The following is a 23,263-nucleotide window of genomic DNA, read 5'->3' on the forward strand; positions in this document are numbered from 1 at the left end:
GCTATTGTAAATAGAGCTGCAATGAACATTTTGGTACATGACTCTTTTTGAATTATGGTTTTCTCAGGGTAATGGTTTTCTCAGGGTTCCTTAACCATTGTTTCTTTAGACCACACCAGCCTAGGGGTATGAATTGGGTCACATTTACATAAAAACCATGTATGCCCTCCTACATACAATGCGACCTATTGTCCTCTACAAATCTCTGTCCAAATATCCAATAAATTCTAAATCTTTCCAGGAATCCTTAAGGGTGCTCTCACTGGCTTTTGGGCATGAATGACGTTAGCTATTTCAAGTTAGGTCACAGTGTCCTCCTTCCTGATCCAGACCCGTGTGTGCTGCCCAGGCATCTGGGGCTTGCTAAGGTGCCTCACAGCTTAGTCCATCAACATGGCACCCATGCCCACAGTGATGCCCTCTTTCCTGAAGTTGGCTTAAGGTTTAAAGCCACTTCAGAGAAACTGTCTGCCAATAGTGTCAGTACTTCTGATGGATCACGCGTCTCCAATACAAAGATGTAACCACTGCTCAAGACCATCTTGGAGCTCAAGGCACTGCTGAAGTACAGGCTATACACACATACCTGAGTTTATCTGTAACCTCTGCATCTTCCTACAGGCAAAGTAGAAAGACGCCCCTCTCCCCCTACTGTTACTCCATACGTAGTTTTCAGTGTAGCCACTTTAGTGTTTCTAGAATTTCTCAAGGACTTTATGAAAAGAGCTCTTTCAAGCTGTCTCTATTTTTAAGCCTTCATCTTTAAACCCTCAGAGTTGCATATATAATCACTATAACCAGTTATCAAATAACATTGATAATGTTAAAAATTGACCTTTTCCTTCCCAAGACTCCAAGTGTGGCTCAGAATATTCCATTAAGAAAAATTCTTCCCCAGAAGGTATGCCTCTGTTGCCCATGGACAAGTATCCACTGAATCACTGAATAAAAATATAGATGCTTTGGACTGTGATACTAATTATTTTGTTTATTAACGGAAAAGGGAGCTTTCATTGGAACATTTCACATCTTACCTGATATTGTTATAAATTGAGCATTTCAGCTAGAGGCGTTGGAATGGGGTTTGAGGTTCATGTGAGAGACACTGTCACACAGGGCAGGTGACATAACGGTGTGACCCAGCCAGGGGCAAATAGAGAGAGCCAGGAGGAGACTTCCTATGAACTGGCTTGGAGAGAAATACTTCTACATTTCCTCTATTTTGACATTGTGATTTTCTTATGGCAGACGGAAGCTTTATTAATTTCCTGTTATGTGGGGCAGCCTTGTGTTAGCTGTGCTTTGGAAAGTAAAAGTGGGGGGAAGCAGCCAAAGAGAGTGGTAGTTGTGTGAATAGTATTGAAACGGCTATTGGCTGTGAAGCCCAGGACAGAAGTCCGGAGTCAGAGGGGAAAAACAACCATTAGGACATATAAGCAACTTTTTGGGATGCTTTGGAATTCCTTCAAAGGCCCTGGGCACACTGGAGTCATACAGATTGGGGTCTCAGATTTTTGTTATTTATTTATTAAAGGAAAATGTTACCCTGGAGGGCAGACAACTTGGTAAAAGTCAAGTTATAAAATGTTTCCATTATTTACTAATTTCAAGGTACTATCAAAATAGCAAATCAGTTTAGTCTGGCATGGCGATGACTGAATTGGCTCTCTGCCCCAACTTTTCTCTCACGCTGGCTGAATCATCTCTACCCATATTTCATGCGTTTGCAATTAGCGTCACATCTGTTTGCAAAGAAGATGTAAAAGGTGTATAATTAGAAGCATGCATACAATAGAATCATAAAATTAAAGAGTCAGTTAATGAGTAGCAATGGGAAATGTATAGCCATCCCCCAAATAAAGTGTTGCTCCTGAGCTTAAATTTCATCACTTTATCAGATAAAGCAAAAAAGAGAAGCATTACGTAGCATGTGCTAGTTATAGATCAGATAGCTCTCCAGGACAGACACTGCTTTGTGACACAAAACCAATGAAGAACGTCTCATAGTAGAAATTATATGGTATTGAATAATGAGGTGGGCAAATATATAGAGAGATACCTATCTGTCTCTGCACAGATATATGTATATAAATGTATGTGCAGTTGTATATATAATGTATATTAATATTATATATTAATACAAACTACAAGAGGGCACTTCTGTAAGATGTAAAGAACATAGAAGAGCAGGCAAGGTTTTTTATTGTCTGATTTGATACAGAGGCTTATGGAATCTAGAATATAGAAGATAAACATACCCCTTATGTTAGGTTTTCAGGAGGGCTTTTGAACTGAGGTTTCGGAACCTCACTCCAGATATGCTGAATCTGGGACGGAGGTTCGGGAATGAGTTCTCTGAAGAGTCCCTGGGTGATTCTCATGGCCCTTGAATAGTCAGGAGATTGGGACCACTGTCCTGGATTATTACTTTCAAGTATCAATTGCTTCTACCTAAATTTTGACCAGATGTGAACAGATAATGACCAAAAGCTGAGGTCAAGAGACTGAGAGAATATTTTATAATTCTTTATAAAATAGCCTTTCCTACTGTTCTTTCCCCAAGGGGGTACCCAATAGATATTGACTAATTTATAAAATGCCTTATTAAGAAGATATTGACGTAAAGTAAATATAAGGGAGACTGAAGCTCGTTCTGCTACTCTACCACCACCACCAAACCAGCCAACCAAACAAAACACCATAAGCAATTACTTTAGTGTATACTGAAGACCTAAATGTCCTTTCACCCCCTCTTCAGTTGAGCAGGCAGCTTGAGATTCCTTATGAATAGCAACAGATGTTAGATGTATAGGCTGCTAGCTCGCCCTGTGCTCACCAGATCTTCAGGTTTATTCATGGCTAGCCCTTGAGCTGGTTTCAGATTATGGATATTGTGACTTTATTACCTCTCCAAAGCTTCTACATTCATCATTCTGAGAGCAACTCAGGTGTCAGCAAGATCAGACAATGTTTGTGGCTTCAGCTAAGGTTAAAGAGAGGCAAAGATTCCTACAGGTGATGATGCGAGAGAATGAATCAATAGTCAAATGTAACCCAAGTTCCAGCTTGTTAACACAGTGCATGGTTCAGCTGTATTTTATTCCTTAATAGATTTTTGAGAGTAAGCTCATTAGTCCAGGTGCCCAATATTGCTGTAGTCCAATTTCTAAATGTATTTATTTCAGAAGATAGGTTTTGCTTTTCAAAAGGTCAAAAGAGGTTTGTAATTGTCCTTGCATCCCTGGATAACTCAGAATATAAGTGAGAGAGGTCAGCGGAGGTACCTCCCCAACAAATTGAAGTGCGCACAACTCAGAATATAAGTGAGAGAGGTCAGCGGAGGTACCTCCCCAACAAATTGAAGTGCGCACTAAGTAATCAGAATAGTATCCCTTTAGAAACCTCATCATCAAGTTTTAAGATCATACACTGGTGAAATAGAGACCAATACCTGCAAAGGGTATATATACTTTGATAAGCACAACTATATCATATGGATATTCACGTCTGAGACTTAAAATGGGCAGAGGAGCATGGCTGTGATTCAGTTTAACCTAATATGCCAACCATTAGTCTAAGATTCACTAACTTGGAGCTTGATTTCCATGTAGAAAGGGAGGCAGAAAGAAATTCCTTTGTATAAAAGCTTAAATTAGGAAAACCCTTTGTACATTAAAAGTAGTATTCTAAGTTTGGCTATAATAGCTAAGTTGTATAAAAAAAGAAAGTAAAACATCCCTTCACTCAAGTAGTATTTGTAGGTCTGCTCTGACCCAGACGTGATGCTAGAGACTAGGGATGCCACTGAGAACAAAATAAATATAACTCTGTCCCTCCTGAAGATTTAATCTAGTAAATGAGGCATATATGAAACAAGGTCATTATAATATAGTGTGAAAATATTATAATAAGAGGATTTTAAGACAGGATATTAAGATGACATAAGAGGGTCACTGAAATCAGACTTGAGGTTATGGAAGGTTTAGGCTGAACTCTAGAGTTTTGGGTTGGAGGGAGGACAGAAAGGACAAAAAGTGTGAACAGTATTTACAGATGCTGGAAGGCAGGAGAAAGCATGGGGTCAGACAGCCTGTAGAAATGCAGAGAATCAACACCTGATTGCATTTGGAAATGTGTAAAAATGAGAGTGGAAGCCTATTCGAGGATGATGCTGAGTTTCTGGCTTGGATAAATGGTAAAGATTTGATTATAGAGATGATCGATATGATGTTAAACACATTGAGTTTGAGGTATGTGTTTGAAATCCAAGCGGAGATGTCCAGTAATTTCTTGGCTATATGGGTCTTAATCTTGGGGGAAAGATAAAGGTTAAATCTTCTTAGATTTATATATTTATAGATATGGGCATTGTAAACACAGATGGTATTTGGAGCATATGATTTGATGACATTGTATAGAGCAAGAAGAGAAAAAGAGGAGGGAACTCAAAGTCATAGCAACATGAAAAGAAAAGGCAGAGGAAATAAAGGAGGTAAAGGGTTTGCTATTTGCCTGAACATTGCATTTCTCAGCAGAAAATGACTTCTAGTGATATGGTTAGGGTTATTCAAAATCATCTACAATTGCACTGAGTATTTCCTCCTCACTGTCATTTTTCCTCTGAATCTCTCTCCTCTCTTCTTGCTCTTCTCTCCCATTTTGACCTCCTGGCTACTTCTCCACACTCTTTTCGTATGCATTTGTATTTGTCTAACAAAATTAAAATTGAAGTGTGCATAGAGGTTGAAAAAAGGAACAACTGTGCAGTGTGTCATGTTATAGGGAAATGATTATTCTGAAAACAATAGTATCCAATAATCAGCCTTCTTACTGTTTCTGATTTTACAAATTCATGGCTATGGCTTGGTATCTGTTTGCTTCTAATAAAAAATAATAAAAACAAATCCATCATAGATAGGTGAATCAATTAATTAGATTGTATAACTAACCATTTCAATCCTTTTTTAAAGCAACTTTAATGATAAGGTTTCATTGTCAGATATGTCTGTATTCTGGATGATTTCTATTTGTCTCTCCAGATTCACTCTGTGTTTTTCTTGTTCCTGCCTTTTTCTTAATAGACTGACTTTTACAGACCGCATCAACCAAGTTTCCTTGCCCCTTGCTTCCAGTGGACTTCGACCAATGAGAGGCACTGGCAGCATATGGGAGGGTAGCATGAGAGTGAGATCGCTAATTTGCTAGCTCCTTTTCTGCTGGCCACAAGTTTTCAGAGCTTTTATTTCTCGACCTAAGGATATAGCTCCTCTTCTATCACTGTCTTCCTATATGGGTCTCTCCACGTACAAAACATGTACAACCCTTGTTCTTCAGTCTTAGCAATGATAAGGGATCTTTGATCTTACTAACCATGGGGTGATGCCTTTTTGCTTTCTGTTAATCCTTTGTAAATAGTGTCTCCGTGAAACTCTTCTCAGGCACCTCATTTAAATGTTCTGTTTGCTTCAGGTACTCTGATGGAGAGAGTCTACCTACACTGGACTGTAGGTTATTTAAGGATGAGAATCATACCTTATATATTTTATCTTTGTGTCCTTAGTGCCTTAGAAAAGGACTAGAGCCTTCAGAAGTGTCTCCAGGAAGTATTTTAAAAGGTTTATTGGAAGAACGAATATATGGAATACTACTTTTAGGATGAGATAAGCAGAAACAACACAGAGGAAGAGGCAAAACAACTTATAAAATAGACCTTGAAAATTGTGCTCTGACCCCAGTCTACTTAGCACTATAGACAGATGTATCCAGCTGGTGGCTCTCTCTCCTTTTAAAGAAAATTCAGATAAACCACCTAGATTACAATAGCACCAAATCTGGAACTAGGCTCCACATATTGATGTGCACACCGAAAAGTTAGGTGGAAACACATGGAGACTCAGGAGGCTATGTTCAAAAGGAATGTAAGCCACAGGGTTCCTTCCTTGAGAAGTTAACTCCCCAATTTGGGATTAGCTCCTGTGGTTTGGCTGGTTACAAGGTAGATGTTTAGCAAGCAATAACAGACATTTCCCTTTCTTCCCCAGGCAACACAGTGTCCAAACCAAAAAAGTATTGTTCTGCCTAGAAAACAAAATAAAACACAATAAAATGTCACAAGCCCACAAAGCAGCATGTCAGATGCAGTATTTCCCACTGAGAATCTTGAGGATTAAGAAACAGTATGGCCAGATGAATGTTTCCTTTTCATGGCCTTCTTGCTGTACACAAAGTAAAACGTCAACCCTCAATGAGCTGGTTTACTAAAAGAGCTGCACACATTAGAGTAGACTTCCGTGCAGTATGGGAGGTGGAGGGGAGAGCTACATTGAGGTGCCAACTGAACTGAGTTTTTCCATTTATGTTGTGAGAAAAGCAACAGAGAGTGACTGGATTACTAAGTCTAAAAGCAAATGGCGGTGCTGAATGGGCAAAGGATTCCAGGGAAGACAGTGGATATATGTGAAGCGTTTATATGTTGGTCAGCTGTGCTTTTATAATAATGTTCCCACTGTTCCCGTGCTTCCTACTATTGCTGTTATCACTAGTCACATCACTGCTAGTGTCACCACCACCAACAATGCTTTCATGACCACGACCACAGTCAAAACTAACAGTAATTACAAGTATCCTGGCTGTGTTCTTCTGTGCTCGTCCATGAGGAATTGTACAACATAACAGTGAATTTCTTCCTCAGATTAAAATACATACCACACTCTCTCACTATGTGACCAAAGAGTTTAGCAGGCATTGTGCTCATCAAAAGTCATGAATGCTAATTTGTAGCCCTCAGTTCTCCGCTAGCACACTGACTTTGAGCTACTTAGGAAGTAGGTAAGAAAATCATTTTTAAGCCAGCTTTTCATCAGTATGGTTAAGCAAAAGTCCAGAGATTGTGAAGTGGAATAAAATATTGCTTCACAGAAGAAATGAAAGTCATGAAACACAAACACATACACACACATACACACACACACATTCATACACATACATACATATGTATATGCATACTAAAGACCGTAATAACTTTGCAATTCGTCTACTTCCTTCTTTGAGACTTCATTGAAGTATAATTTTTATAAACTGAAACTCATCCACTTTAAATGTACAGTTCTGTGTTTCAGTAAATATATACAGTAATGAGACCAGTACCAAAATCACGTTTCAGAACACCCCTAACCCCTTCCCATATTTCCCTCGTGTCCTTTTCTGGTCAAGATCTGCCACCAGCACTGACCCTGAGAAATAGCTGATTTGCTTTCTGTCGTAACTGTTCTGTCTTTTCTTGAATGAACCATACAATAAGCAGTCTTTTACTATATTAATTTATCTATTGAATTTCACCTGTATTTCTTCATGTTATTATTTTAATAGTTGCTTTATGGTATGCATTATGTATTTTTGACTTACACCAATAGGTTTCAAGTTAATACTGAAATATTTCCAGTAAAGCATGGGAACTCTGTATTAGAATAGCTCCCCCAACCCAACATTATACTATTGTTTTCATACATCTGTACACATTACAAACCCAATAATAAATGTTTGCTCTAATTTCTTAAATTATTTTTGTTTTAGACAGTCATGTATTTTAAGGAAGTTAAGAGAAGCAAAGATTAGTGTATGTATATACCAATATTTAATTTAATTTATTTATTTATTTGGCCACGCCTAGAGGCTTGCGGGATCTTAGTTTCTCCAACCAGGGACTGAACCCTTGGCCCTCGGCAGTGAAAGCGCCGAGTCCTAACCGCTGGACCGCCAGGGAAGTCTCCCCAATATTTTATATTTCTGCATATATGTACCATTTCTTGTGGATCCGGGATATGATCTGGTATCATTTCTCTTTAGTCTTAATCCCTTTAGTATATCTCGTAGCATAAAGCTGCTACCAACAAATTCTGTCAGGCTTTTTTTTTTTTTTTTTCCAGACATGTCTTTATTTTACCTTCATTTTTGAAGAATAGTTTTGCTAGGTATGGAATTATTGGTCAACACTTTTTGATTGTTTTTTGTCTTTCAACCCTGTGTCATTTCAGTGTTTTCTGTACTTCATTGCTTCTACTGAAAAATCACCCATAAATCCTACCGTTTTCTCCCATAATGTATTGTTTTTCTCTTATTGCTCTCAAGATTTTTTCTATGTCTTTCAGCAGTTTGATTGTAATGTGTCTTTGTGTGTTTTGTTTTGTTTTGTTTTATGTTTTCCTGGTTGGATTTGTTAAGCTTCTTGGATTGGAAGGATAATACTTTTCACCAAATTTAGGAAGATTTCTCTGTCATTCTTTTTTTTCCCCCTTCCATCTGCCACTCCCAATTACATATATGTTGGAGTACTTGACATTGTCTTATGGATTTCTAAGATCTGTGCTGTCTTCCTTAAGTTTTTGTCTCTTTTCTTCAGACTTGATAATTTCTACTGGTCTGTTTTCCAAGTTCATGGATTCTTTCTTATGCCATCTCAAATATGCTGGATAGCCTATCCAGTTAATTATTAAATTTTAGTTTGTGCATTTTTAAGCTTTAGAATTTCCATTTGATCCTTTTCTTTTTAATAGTTTTTCTTTCTCTCTTGAGAGTCCCTACATGTTTATTCATTCTTAGTATATTTTTGTTTAATTCTTTGAGCATATTGATAACAATTACTTAGAAGTCTTTGCTAAATCCAACATCTGGGCCATCAGGCATAAGTTTCAATTTACTTTTTGTTTGTTTGTTTGTTTTGGTGGGAACATTTAACTTCCACTCCTGTAGCATATTTCTGTTATACAATACAGTGTTATTAATTATAGTCACCATGTTTTATCGCAGTTCCTCAGGTCTTATTCATTTTGTAGCTGAAAGTTTGTACTCTTTTACCAACCTCTCACTATTTCCTTCACCACCCGGCTCCTGGTAGTCACTCTTCTACTCTTTGTTTCTATGAGTTTGACTTTTTCTTTAGATTCCACATATGCGTGATACCATGCAGTATTTTTTTTTTCTGTGTCTGGCTTACTTCACTAGCATAATGCCCTCAAGGCCCATCATGTTGTTGCAGATGACAGGGTTTCCTTCCTTTTTTCCTATATATGTAGACATATATATATGTCTGTCTGTCTATATCTATAGATGGATAGATACACATATCACCTATTTTTTATTCTGTTGTTGTGTGCTTAGGTTGTTTCCGTGCCTTGGCTATTGTGAATAATGCTGTAACGAACTTGGGAATGCTGATTATCTTTGATATCTTGGTTTTATTTCCTTTGGATATATTCCCAGAAGTGGGATTGTTGGATCATATGATAACTCTATTTTTAATTTTTTGAGGAACCTCCATACAATTTTCCATAGTGGCTGCATCAATTTACATTCCCACCAACAGTGCACTAATGTTCCCTTTTCTCCACATTCTCTCCAAGGGTATGGGTCTAGTAATTTTTGCTTTAAAGGTAGGCATTTTAGGTAATGCATTATAATGAGTCTGGCTTTTATTTTTTCCTCTAAAAGATACAGCTTTTATGTTTTAGTGGGCTATTAACATGCATAGATACGAAGTAAAAAATGTGTCTTTCTCGTGATGGTGTACAACTACTGAAGGCTACGCTGTTTGTTTTTTGTTTTTTGTGCTTAGTTCTCTAGGAGTCTCCCCTGCGTCTGTGCACTTTCCTGGTCAGCCAGTGATTTGGGCAGAGGCTGTACTGAAACTCCTCAGGTCACTAGCGTCCACCTTCTGCCACCCAAGCTGTGTGTGGGGGCTGGGAACGCACGCAAAGGTGTAATAAGTTTACAGGCCTCCCCAGGCCTTTGATTTTTGCCAGATTCTCTGGTGTCTCCCACACGCATATGTAGTCTAGTAGTCAGCCAGAGAGTGGATTATATCAGCCTTTCTATGGTTCTCTTGCTTCCAAAATCTCCTCATTAAAAGCCTATTCACTTTACCACCTACCCAAAACCAAGTTCACCACCTCTGGGCAGAAGAATTTTGATGTTGGAACTTGGGAGCAGAGAAATCCCTTAGGCAAGAATCCCAAAGGCTCATTGTGTTTTTTCTTTTCTTTTTTTTTCCCCAAAATGCAGTAGTACTTTTTCATGAACAAGTACTTCTCAAGTTCTTGCTTGCCCTTGGGTGTTTTCCAGTGCTCTGGAAAGGTTGATTTTTAATATTTTTTTTCCAATTTTTTTTCTGCAAAGGGAAATTGACCTCATGGATCCATTAATACATGGAGAATCGCCTATTTTGCATCTTTTTATGTGTGAACACACTCCATTATGATGTCTCTATGCCTCAGACATATCAGGACTGGAAACACAGACTGAAGCAAGTCCAGTGGATCAATGGGGCTCAGTAGTGCAGTGGACTGAATTGCGCCCCCCTCCAAATCCATATGTTGAAGCCCTAACCCCTAATGTTACTATATTTGGGGATAGCACCCTTAGGAGGTAATTAAGGTTAAATGAGGTCATAAGGGTGGAGTCTTAATCCAATAGGACTGACCTTATAAGAAGAGGAAGAGAGAATTCTTTCTCCACCACACACACCAAGGAAAGGCCACACAGTAAGAAGGTGGCCATCTGCCAGACAGGAAGAATATTGAGATTTGGGAAAACAAAGTAATTTATTCATGTACGTACAAATAACTTATCAGTGGCAGCTCCTTTACTTCAGCTGACTTAATGTGAACAACTTCATCACTAACAGAAAAGTTACTAGCATATTTCATGACTGTCACGCTTTAGAGCAGATATTACACATCTGGCAACTCATCTTTTCTTTGAGTATCAGATTCATCATGTTGATACCATAGTCTTCCATGGTTGCAATCTTCTGGAAACGTGGAGATGCTAGCTCTTTAACTGACCATGCCTTCAACTATGACCCGCATCCTACGTTACTTGCACCTGACCAGCTTCACTCATTGAAATAATATTTTGCTTTGTTAGATGCTCGAGACTGTAATGCCTGGAGTCTGTCTTTTCCCACAGTAAACCAACATTTATGTTTGTCCTCAGTCTAAACAAAGGGTCTTTCTCAGATAAAAATCATGAATTTCCATAGAAGTAATTATGCATTTCTTTTCTTCTAGTGACAGTTGAGGTAACTGGGTAAAGGACTCAACATATAAAGCTATTGTACTGACTCCAAATTTTAGAGAGCTGAGACTTCTGCCCTCAGTGATATCCATTTGCAATCAAACTCCAAGTCTAAAAGAATCCAGAAAGAAGATAAATGTAGCCACCAAGGAGAAATCAAGACACTTTCCCATGTATAAAGCTCTTTGCTGTCAGTTGTACAACTCATTTCCCTCTACTCACTTTAGACCTTTATTTGCCTATATCAGTTCAATGTACCTCTTCAATTTAGATAAGCTCTCCTCTGTTACTGGAATGATTCTCAGCTCTAATGCTTTCCTTCATCACTGGCAGTGTATATCGTGTAACATAAGACAAATTGAGCCATGGACATGTCTCCAAGACAAACCAACAATCTTCATTTGCAAATCAGTCCTGTTTCATTTCCCAAAGCATTTAATCTTAAAAAGCTGTGGAACTGGAATTTTTCCCTGTGATCTAGAAGATGCTATCTTGTTTTATTTCACAAATAATACTGAGTACAGTATGTGTATATATGTTCTCTAATTCTGCCCTGGAGCATCTAAAACCAAAAGATTAACATATAAAGATTATCATCTCCTGGGTCATTTTCTCAACTAATATTCTTCCACTTTCTCACAGGACAGGTCTGTCAATCTTCTCACTGCTGAATTCTTCAGCATGAGTCAATCCTGTGGTAAAATGTTCCCATTGTTACTATAACTTTAGGCATTGGAGGGAAAGCCCATCTTCAAGGGTTATTTCCAGGATAACAGATTACTAGGAAGAGCTGTCAATTACAGAGATGACTGTACAGTGTCTGACACATGGTAGTAACTAAGCAATTATTCAAATACTTGTTAAATAAATAGACTTCCATTCACATCGTTGTTTACAACAGTAAAAAATAAAAAAACAATTTGCATTCATAATATAAGAATATTTTAGATTAGGTATATTATGATGCATTCATTCCGTGACATGATACTTGAGTATTAGACATGGTCATTTATCTATATGCTAATTTATCATTAAATGCTTCCTTGTGTCTCCCTCTGTCTTTCCCAGTGCTCTTTTGTGTCTTGTACACCAATCCCCTCCTGCTCAGAATTTCCAAAATTCGGCTTTTGGCTCATTTTTAATCTCAAATGTTTTTCCATGGTGGTCCCCTCTACACAGATAATTTTAGCTCTCCCCTGTAGACAATTTACAGGAGTAAGTCATCAATAGTTGACAAGGGTGTGAAGGCCTTGAATTACAAATAGGGCTTTGACAGGTGAAAATAGGGAGAGGACTATTCCAAGCAGAAGAGAAAGTGTAAGAAAAATAATAGTTGCAAGAAGGAGCAGGTCTATTTGAAGGACAGGTATGACCCTGAAATATTAGGGGTAAGGCATGAACCTAGGTTGGTGCTTGAATCTGTAAAAACTGTAAAACTTAGTTTTATAGATAATTGAGGCTCACAGAACGCTTTTCTCAATAGAGAACAAGATGAATGAGTTACACTTAGAGAAGATTCCTATGACAATGCAGGGAAGCTTTGGCTGGGAAGAGACAAGAAATAAAAGCAGATAAAAGAACAGAGTGATGTAGGTGTGAACTAGTGAGAGTTTATTTAGAGTATAACAGTGGGTGTGAAAAATAATATACATGCTGTAGCTCAGCTGTTGGCTAAGTATTGTCCCTTGGACCAAATCTGCCTGTTGCCTGTTTTTGTAAATAAAGTTTTATTGGAACACAGCCACATTCATTCATTTATGTATTCTCTGTGGCTCTTTTCTGTGCTAGAACGGCAGAGTTGAGTGTTGTGACAGAGACTGTGTGGCTTACAAAGACTACACTGCTATCTGGCACTATACCAAAAAAAGTTTGCAAACCCCTGTTCTAACTCAGAGATGCCAGTGTTGACATAACCTAAAGTCTAGTAAAACATAGAGGATGGAACAGAGGAAAAGTCAAAAACAAGCGGAAGTTGTGATTCTGTGTTGACTGCAAGGACGATGGCATCAGAGGGCATCACAGTCGGGAAGAGAAAGACGGTGAAAAGTAGATGTATGCATCCTTGAGTAAAAATTTCCCGAAAATAATGGAGAAGTAGAAACTCTTACTATCTCATCTCTAAGTATAAGGCATTATTCACAATATTTTGAGCATCAAGGAGAGTTGTAGTGTTGAATCAAGTCAAAGTAGGAGCCTTTTCTGCGTAGTCTAAACATCCTCGAGGCTTTTCTGATTACTTTCCAGGCTTCACTGATGACTTTTTCCTAAACTTTGGTTCTCCAGTTAGGATACCTTAATTCCTGAGCAGTGCCTTGGATGTGATATAATCACTTGGAATCACCTGAGCAATGATAGTGAATCCTTGATCCCTGAAGACATCTGTCATGAGAATTACCAATGTCTGAACGTAGATTATAGCAGGTTATTCTCTTAATTCATGGAATTTCATGAACGCTATCAATCTGTTAGCACTGTGCTCAGAAGTTTTAATCATAGAGCAGTTTTTTCAGTTCAACAATTTTTATTATTTCTTCCATATACGTATTGGAGATAATGCCAACACCACAGAGGATAACTTAATCCCTTTTCTTGACCATTTTAGTTTTTAAAATGCCTAATTAAAGCTAATAGCCTCACTAAGTTTAAATTATGTCATCTTAATGAGAAATGAATTATTAATTATATTTGATGTATATGTAAAACTAAGTAGCATGACAATTTTTTACACCCTGGTTTTGCATAAAGATGAAAGTGATGTAAGCAGGAAGTTAAGTGGGCATGTATGCAGTGTGGTCTTTCCAAGGCCATCTTTTATTTTTGTCAGCTGAGTATTCAAGAATAATTGTTTCGGGACTTCCCAGATGGCGCAGTGGTTAAGAATCTACCTGCCAATGCAGGGGGCACAGGTTCGAGCCTTGGTCTGGGAAGATCCCAAATGCCACGGAGCAACTAAGCCCGTGCGCCACAACTACTGAGCCTGCACTCTAGAGCCCATGAGCCACAACTACTGAGCCCGCGTGCTGCAACTACTGAAGCCTGCGTGCCTAGAGCCCATGCTTCGCAACAAGAGAAGCCACCGCAATGAGAAGCCCATGCACCGCAACGAAGAGTAGCCCCCCTCGCCACAACTAGGGAAAGCCCACATGCAGACAGAGCCCCAATGCAGTCATAAATTAATTAATTAAAAAAATAATTGTTTCTCTATGAAATCATTAATATTGATATATCTTGTTTTATACAGTTCTATCCAGGCTTTGCTTTAATCTCAAACACAGGAAACTTTAATTAGACACTGAAAGGAGAAGAGAAGATTACTATTATTTGATTGTGTGTGTATGTGTGTTAGCAGTAGAGGGAAAAAAAGAAAGCAAATATAAGGAGAAATAATGGTGTCCTCAATGGTGGATTTCCTCTCTAGGGTCCTTTCTGTGTTAGTAGGGATGGCTTATTTCTTTGCTCTTATGGAAGAAGGGAACAGATGCAGAAAACTTAAAACCACAGCTCCAGAACATTATACTGGGTTGGGATGATTTGGTGACTTTCTGAATTTGCATTCATTGCCTTCTGTTATGACAAACATATTCTTGTATATTTGGACATTACCAAATAAAAAAGTGAGCTACCAAAAAAAAAAAATGAACTCTATCCAGCAGGGAAAACATCTCTGCCAGAATAATGTTAAATTAAATAAACAGTGTCTAATGAGATCTGTTATTACCTGCTCTTTGGTCATGCTTGGGCACGCAGTCTGAAGACTTGTGTTTCTAAGTGCTATCATAAATCTTTCAGCCTGTTTTGCTTCTTAAAATTATAACTACCATCTCTCCTCTAATGGTGAAGTCTATATCCTCATTTAAATCTTTAAATCTCATTTAAATCTCCAATGTTGAAGGCTTATGTCTTCATTAAATCTTATCTTTGAAAAGATAAGAAGTTTGCATTACAACAGATCATTTTGAAAAAGATAAAATCCACGTGGTTGAAAATTAGAGAGTATTAAGAATAGAATTCTGCTGGAAGGATGAAGTACTTGGATCTGGTGACTCATTATTGATTCTTAGCAGCCTCATTTCCATCCGTACGACCCTCAGGAGTTTCTGTCCTGAGCTTCTTGCACTTAACTCTGTACTAGATGAAGGAAAGAGAGGGTAGAATTTCAACACATGGCTAAGATTCTAAATTAATCTGCCTTGACTGCCAATTGTTTGTGAATATGTTACCTCACAAGTAGTTATTTCTGTAAGATAAGAGAAAGTCTCTTAAAAGCAAAAATATAAATTGATAGATATAATAGCCTGCCTTTATGAATATATTGAATAACTCTTGCCTCTACACATCTTATACCTATTTTATAATAACTCATTATACATTTATATTTCCTAGTTGCTTCTCTAGGGAGATATAAGGCACATAAGAAGACCATAGACTGGTGTCCAATATAACTGAGATTGAATCCTGGCTTTGACATTTATTAGCTGCATGATATCTGAGCTTTGTTGCCCATAGGAACTTCAAACTTATTATATTCAAATCTGAACTCAGATCTGTTTTTTCTCAGGGCTTATTCCTTCTTTCATAGTTCTTATCTCCACCAGCCACTCTGACTCAAATCAGAAGCCCGTAAATCACGATAGGCGTTTCCTCTGCAGTTGTATCCTGCCAATTTCCCAGTTGCCATGCCTCCCACTCTTTCTTAGTTTAGACCTGTTCAGTGCCCTGTAGACGGCCTTCTCACAGGTAGTCCAGTTTACCTGCTGATCCATCCTTTATAGTGTTGCTCTTGTGATTTCTCTGAAATACCAATCTGACTTGCTGTCTTCCTAAGTAAACTACTCAAGGCCATCTTGCTGCACACAGGAGGTATGTCAAGCCCTCAGCATACGGCCCTCACAGCTCTCTGGCTGTGGCCAGCCCTCAGCCTTGCACGGTGGGCTCAGCCCCACACTGGTATTTTTCTGAAGGGTCTGAGATCTTTCACGTCTACCACCTTTTCCACACTGCTTCCTCTGCTATGAGCAGCTCTCCCCTGTGATTTCATTCTGGAAATAAACAAGAAGCCAACAAAAATAACTGAAGGAAACATCAACAAAAAAACTTTGAATATTTAGATTTAGCATCGAGTCTTTCCCAACCCTCTCTCCGCTGATACATATATATATGTATACATATATTTATATCTGTATTTATATATTGATATACATATATATGATTAGGAAATACCACAGAAAGCAATGGTCTCCCACTTTAGCCTGAAATCCTTGTTCTTGGGCTTAAAATGGTATTTATTTTATTTGTCTTTGCTCCTATCTTCTTTTTGCTTAGCCTTGCTTCTTACATAGCGTTCACTCCCGGATTTCCCTCATGCCTTGATCCTGTCTCACAGACTCTGCTGCAGTAAAGTCTGTACTAGAGCTGCCATCATTTTAGTTCTGAAAGCAGTCATTTCAATAAATGCCATTTCTTCATTTAAAAAACATGTCAAATCTTCTATTTTTTTATAAATTTATTTATTTAATTTATTTATTTTTGGCTGCATTGGGTCTTCATTGCTGCATGCGGGCTTTCTCTAGTTGCGGCGAGCGGGGGCTGCTCTTCCTTGTGGTGCGCTGGCTTCTCATTGTGGTGGCTTCTCTTGTTGCAGAGCAAGGGCTCTAGGTGCGTGGGCTTCAGTAGTTGTGGCTCGTGGGCTCAGTAGTTGTGGCTCGTGGGCTCTAGAGCACAGGCTCAGTAGTTGTGGTGCATGGGCTTAGTTGCTGCGCGGCATGTGGGATCTTCCCGGACCAGGGCTCGAACCCGTGTCCCCTGCATTGGCAGCAGATTCTTAACCATTGCGCCACCAGGGAAGCCCCAACTCTTTTATTAAGTATCGCTTATGCCTGCATTTGTTCCTTACTTATCTATAGTTGATAGTGACACAACAATATTTAAACTCTCAAATTTCATTGTATCTGTATTTTAACAGCACACCCTACCACTTCTAATTATCTTTTACTGGGGAAAATATGCATTGTACACTTGTCTCATATAAACATTTTGTGAAGAAAACTCCTTATATGAATTGTAGGAATCATTTTATGAGGTTTAAGCACCACAGGGTAATTCTGTATCCCATCCCATTCCAGATACAGACATTATACTTGTGACCATACGCTGCCTCTGAGAAAGGTGCTGCCAGTTCACCAAGTACATATGCATTGAGTAGTTTCTGCATGGGCGGAGATGGGTTGCACTAACTACCCGTGCTGGCTCACACAATGTAGTGACAACCAAGCTGATGTTAGTTGAGTAGGACTAGGGCAGTGGAGTGTGGTCATTGAACAGAGTGAATCATGCTGCTTTGAAAGAGATGCAGTCAGGGCCCTTACCTAAATTAAAATTCAATCCTAGGGCTTCCCTGGTGGTGCAGTGGTTGAGAGTCCACCTGCTGATGCAGGGGACGCGGGTTCGTGCCCCGGTCCGGGAAGATCCCACATGCCACGGAGCGGCTGGGCCCGTGAGCCATGGCCGCTGAGCCTGAGCGTCCGGAGCCTGTGCTCCGCAACGGGAGAGGCCACAACAGTGAGAGGCCCGCGTACTGCAAAAAAAAAAAAAAAAAAAGAAAAGGAAGATATCTAGAGTATAGAATAAGGATCAAGAATTGTCTGAACCACTTCCTGTTAGATAAGAGTGGGAAATATCTTTGAGGATCCCACTCACCCCTTCCCTCCAAGCTGTTATCCTGGTGGGTTTTATAAACTGTGTCATAGACCAGAAATTATTTGACAGTGCAGCTTTAAGCAGTTATACCAGCAGGCCTTTAAAAGCATGGTATTGTATAATGCTGTTTTATGGAATCAATATTGCCAGACAGATCACGTAAGCCATTACTACTTAGAAATTTCCAAGAGCTTCTGAATGATCTGCACAGAATTGACACGCAACAGAAAAACACAAATCTAGGAACAAAAATCTTATCAGTATTAAGTCATCAACTTAATGTTGTCTCTGGCCTTGTTACACTTTTAGTACATCTGAAGCTGTGTTGTAATGGCTCAACAAACTATTTATATATGAGTCACCACTACACCTAGGTGTATCTGTCAGTTTTTCTTTTGAGAATCATGAATGACAGATTATCCCTAGGACAAGAACTTGGGTATAGTGTTATCACTGTTAGCATCATCATTAGAAATGGCAGCAATAAGAACGTTTGCAGGTACTAAGTTTTATGTACTAAGCTAAATATGCAGTTATCACTGGCTCTCAAATATAATTGTAATACAATTGTAGTATGTCACCAGGTCTCCTACAATGACATTTGTGATAAGAGTTCCCCTTTTGGCTTATCAGAGTCAAGTTCGTTATGAAGTCTTCCTATTGTTCTTTCTTGAAAAAGGATGTGATGTATCATACATGAAGTTGATCTCTCCCTTTGAGAGCAGCTCCATTGGTAAAAGGGTGTTTTCCTAGTCCTTTTGCTGTCACCCTATGTTTTTGTGTGCTTCACTGGTTTATATTTATAAAACAGTGCAGAGTTCCAAGCTTTGCTAAGGAGTGAAACCCGTGTCTGGTCTTGAGCTGAGTTCTCTCTTTGCATGGCTTCTGCCCTCTGCCCAGCCGTGAAGCATTCCATCTGCCCGTGTCTGTAAGGAGGCATACAGCCTCTGGGGCTGAACCAGTAGGGTCAAATAATGTTCTCACCATTTAGTGTAATTAACTCCAACCACCCGTCTGTTGCAAGCCCCGGTGCAGCCAACACAAGCAAGAGTAGGCCAAGAAGAAATTTCTCCTCATTATTAAACCTAAACCTAAGCACTTGTCTGTCTGTAAAAACAGAGCAAGGGGAGGAAAACTGAAACCAGTGCACGGGGTCTGAGGTTTCAATAAATGTCAGGGAGCGTCAAGTCTGTTTGGATTGCAAATTATTGCTGGCTGACGGTCTTACCGTTTTACAACTAGAGATTGCTGTCATGGGGGGGACATGGTGGGGGGAGAGCCTCTCACATCACAGCCAGCGGGGAACAGAAGTTACCAAATGCTGTAACAATCATGAAACATTACAAGAGGGACTTTCTCGCATTTGCTAAATTTAGTCTTTCCTTAATGCACATCTCAAGAAACAACAGCCCGCAACACCCCACTCTTCCCATCGGGTTTGATGAAGTGTTGAATTTGCCAAAGATTGAGACCTCATTTCTTTGGTTTTACCCGTTTTAAACTCCACTTCATCCCTCTCCTCTGCTCAGACGCTTTGAACATCTGAGAGTGATAAAGACGCCTAAATGTTTCAAGGTGAATTAATACCTTACTACATATCCTGGAGAAACACACGCCAATAATTTGAGCAGTGGTTAAGACTGTTTTTCAAATGGATTAAATGAGTGGGCAATTACTGATTAAAACAAAACCTAAGGCATGAGCATTCCAGCCCTGTACGTGGATGAATACTGGTTAGCCACTTTCCGTTGGTGGAAAGGCTTTTCACATTGTGAAACGTATACATGCTTCTCAGTGCTTCTCCTGAAGTTTATTAATATTTTTAATTCATTTTTCTCCTGACTAGTACATATTGAGGATCCACTATGTGCCAAGGACTGAGTTAGAGACACTGAAAACCAAGAAAGTGACGGTCTCCATTCTGCCTGAGCTCAGAGTCAAGTGTGCTTATTTTAACCAAGGTTCTTTTAGTTTCAAATAACTGAAAAATCCCTCAAGTTAACTTAAGGCCAATGGGAGAAAATTGTTCTAAGGTACAGGGGTATCTGTAGATCCAGGAGAAAGAAATACAGCAGGACCACATAACAGTCTGGAAGTCGGCACCAAAAAGCTTTTAGAAACAGGAGTACTTTCTGGGAATCTGTAGCTGCCCCAGCTCTTCTTCCTCTTACAGATGGGCTTTATTCTTCTTGCTCTCCGCTTTCTAGGACTTAGCTGTCTTTTCTTAACTGTGCATGGATTTAAATAGGGCCTTGTCAGGCGAATTTTCCATTTCAGTTGCCCAGTGGAACTTCCCATTTCGATTACTAGCTTTTGTAGGTCTCAGCTCAGAATTTACGGAGAGAGTTGGACTGGTCCAGCTTGGGTCAGGTGTATACCTTTAGTGGCTGCTGCTCGTTACGAGAGTCAAGGTCTGAAATATTTAGCTTAATTCCAAGCATATGAGGTAAGCTGAGTTCACTGATACATTTGATTGATCTAATTCCTATATCAATACATTTAAAGTACCACAAGGGTGAGGTTACAGGTAGGGGATGTCATACAGCTGTTTTGTGAGATTTTGAAGTGAACTAGTCAGTATCTGATAAAAACCTATGAAAGGAAAAATAATTATGGCTCGCATTCCTCTGCCACATGAACTGTGATGCAGTCTCTTGATAGTAGCATGACTGCTTTCTATAATCTGTTATTTCTCATGAGGATCTGGGTAATATGCCAGGAGTAGCCTGAAATCGGCTGCAGCCAGCCCAGCTCACAGGTGCCCTTGATGTAGAGTAGAGACGGAATTCCTGCCAGTGACGTGATTTGCCTTCTGTCCTCCCGTCCACATTTCCCAGGAGGGTTGTTGACCTAAAGTCAAGATCTACTCCATCTCCTCGGCAACAGCCAACAGTATGACCAGATGACACGTACCAGACTGCCTTAGTTTGGGTTCCCCAGAAGCAGAAGGATTTGAGTGAAAGTATTTTATTTGGAGAATGACAGAAGACACCCATAGGAGCATGAGGAAGACAGACCAGACAAGGAAGGGAAGGCAGCCAATAAAGAATGTGTTACCAAGCCAGTTACAATGGTGGGTTAATGGAGTTTAATCCCCCTGGGGAAACTCTAGGAGTCTGTGCAAAGCACATGGCTTAGCGCCATCCTACAAGAAGGGTGAGGTCATTGGGGAAATTACAGACAAACTCCAATCAATAGTATTGATTGTAGGTTTTTTAATACTCTGACAACTCCACTTTGCTGGGAGCAAAACGCCCCCCAGAAGCAACAAAGTGCACTCGGCCAGGACACGTGGGTGCTGGCAGTGGCACTGAAGCGGTGAAGGTGACGGGCGCTGTGGGCTCACGTGTCATCTGCTACCGTCCGATCCTCGCACCACCCAGGACCCTCGTGCCCCACGTTAATTTCATTGTGCCCGTGTGCTGATTCCTCAAGGTGGGGGCCAGAGGCAATTTATTATATAATGTAATCTTTACAACAGAGGGATAAGCTACATTCTGCTTCAGTTGGCCTCAAGGCTGCAGTCGATATTGATTTTCCTCCCTGTCTTCTCCACGTCCTAGACATTCCTCACTCTTGCCCTACGTTTCTGCTGGTTGCCTGCCCAGGGGAGCCTTCAGCTGTTTGTCTTGTTTACTACGCCCTCGTCCAGCTGTGGCTGATCCAACTCTGCAATCACACGTTCAGTCTTATCTCCAGGCATGGAAGCGCCAAGACACATTCAGTGAATTCCCTGAGCTCTACACATACTTTTGGCCCCATTTTGTAACATTATTTCTTTATGATAATTAGGGTCAATTACTCCTACCAGTTGGGTGGCAAAACATGCTTCAGCTGCAAGAGAAAGCCCATAAGGGAGAAAAAGGCAGGTTTGGCAGCTGGAAGCTGGCAACGTGCACTGAAATAATACGGACATGGACAGCATCTGCTCCACAGCCACAGAGAGACACTGGGTGATGTTTTCCTAAAGGAACAGATAAATAGACGTTAGAGACTGGCGACAAGGAGTTTTACAAAAAATGTTTGTAGACTGGCTTCTCAGTAATGACCGGATATTTGAAATGATTTTGTTTCATATGAAAACTCGACAGAAGATCCCGATCAAGGAACCTTATTTAAACACAGTGAATTACTCGTGATACTACGGAAAAAGAACTTAAAGAAGTGATACACTGTTGGCTGAGGTGGTTGAGTGGCTGTCAAGGGAAAATAAGGCGAAAACAAGTGTGGATGCAGCTCAGGACACCCCTTGGCTGCGTCCCTGTAGGACCAGGGAGGCCCGAGTTCAGGGCCCTGGCTCAGGCTCCAGGCTCTTCACATACAAGGCACCCCTGTGGAAATCAGGACAGACTAGGCTGTGCTGCAGTCGTGAGTGAACCCCCAAATTCCAGCCTTTCAGACAGTGCATTTCTTAATATGTCACAGTCCATGCAGGCCTTTAGGTTTTTAATTACGATATCAGTATTCTTTTTGGGAACAGCTGTCCCTTTTCTTCCCCCTATTTCCATTTCACCCATCAAAATTCTACTCAACAACCAAATTCCTCTTTAGGTTTTATTCTTCTGTGAAACATTCTGCTCTCCCCCATTCCCTTACAGGAAGTGATCATTCCCTTCTCTTCACTTTGCAAACTTTATTTTGCACGTATTACATATGAAGCTCTTTTGTAGTTGATTTTGACCATGTCCCCATTGTAAACTGCTTGAGGATAGGAATGTACCTTAGACATCATTTTATCAGTCATATTAAAAAGAACACGTAATAGATGCCAAATGTTTGTTGTATAATGAGTACAGTTTTAATAATAATCTTACATGACTTTTGCCTAAAGAGCGCTTATTTTTAATCTCTAGAGTAGATGATTTTTATTCCACAATATACTGTATAAATCTAACCCTAAACATAGTAGAAACACATGAGGAACGTGTTTGTGTAAAACACACTGGCACTTTCTTTCAAAGCAATGTTGACACCTGTCAAAATAAGCGAATTTTTCCATCTCATCTCCTTCATTTGTCAACAATGCTAGACGACAGAGCATATGTCAATTCATATGACTTGTCTCCTAAACCTGTATATAGATATTGACATTGATATATATTTGTGCTTATAAGAAATGAGAAATGGCAAACCTCAATTTTCTTTTCTCGTTTTATGGTACCATTTTTTGTTCTGGAATGTTATGCACATGTATGTTTTAGTAATCGCTACTTTTCAGAGAAGTAGGGAACATAGTAAAGACATTTTACAGTTTATTAAGATATCACAATTAGTACAACAAACTAATTTTTCCAACAGAAGTAGTAGACAATTAAATAATATGGACAATTCAGGATTTATGTACTTATGCATTTAAAAATACTTCTTTTTAGATATCAAGGAAGCAAATGTCCACAAATGCTGTCATAAAGCTTCCTACTGGTGGCAGAAACAGTCAAATGTCACGCTAAGGCAAGATGACAATGGTGGTGAAAGCCTTGTATGACATACAGGTTGT

The sequence above is a fragment of the Tursiops truncatus genome, chromosome 20 (assembly GCF_011762595.2).
Source record: "Tursiops truncatus isolate mTurTru1 chromosome 20, mTurTru1.mat.Y, whole genome shotgun sequence".
NCBI classification, from domain to species: Eukaryota; Metazoa; Chordata; class Mammalia; order Artiodactyla; family Delphinidae; genus Tursiops; species Tursiops truncatus.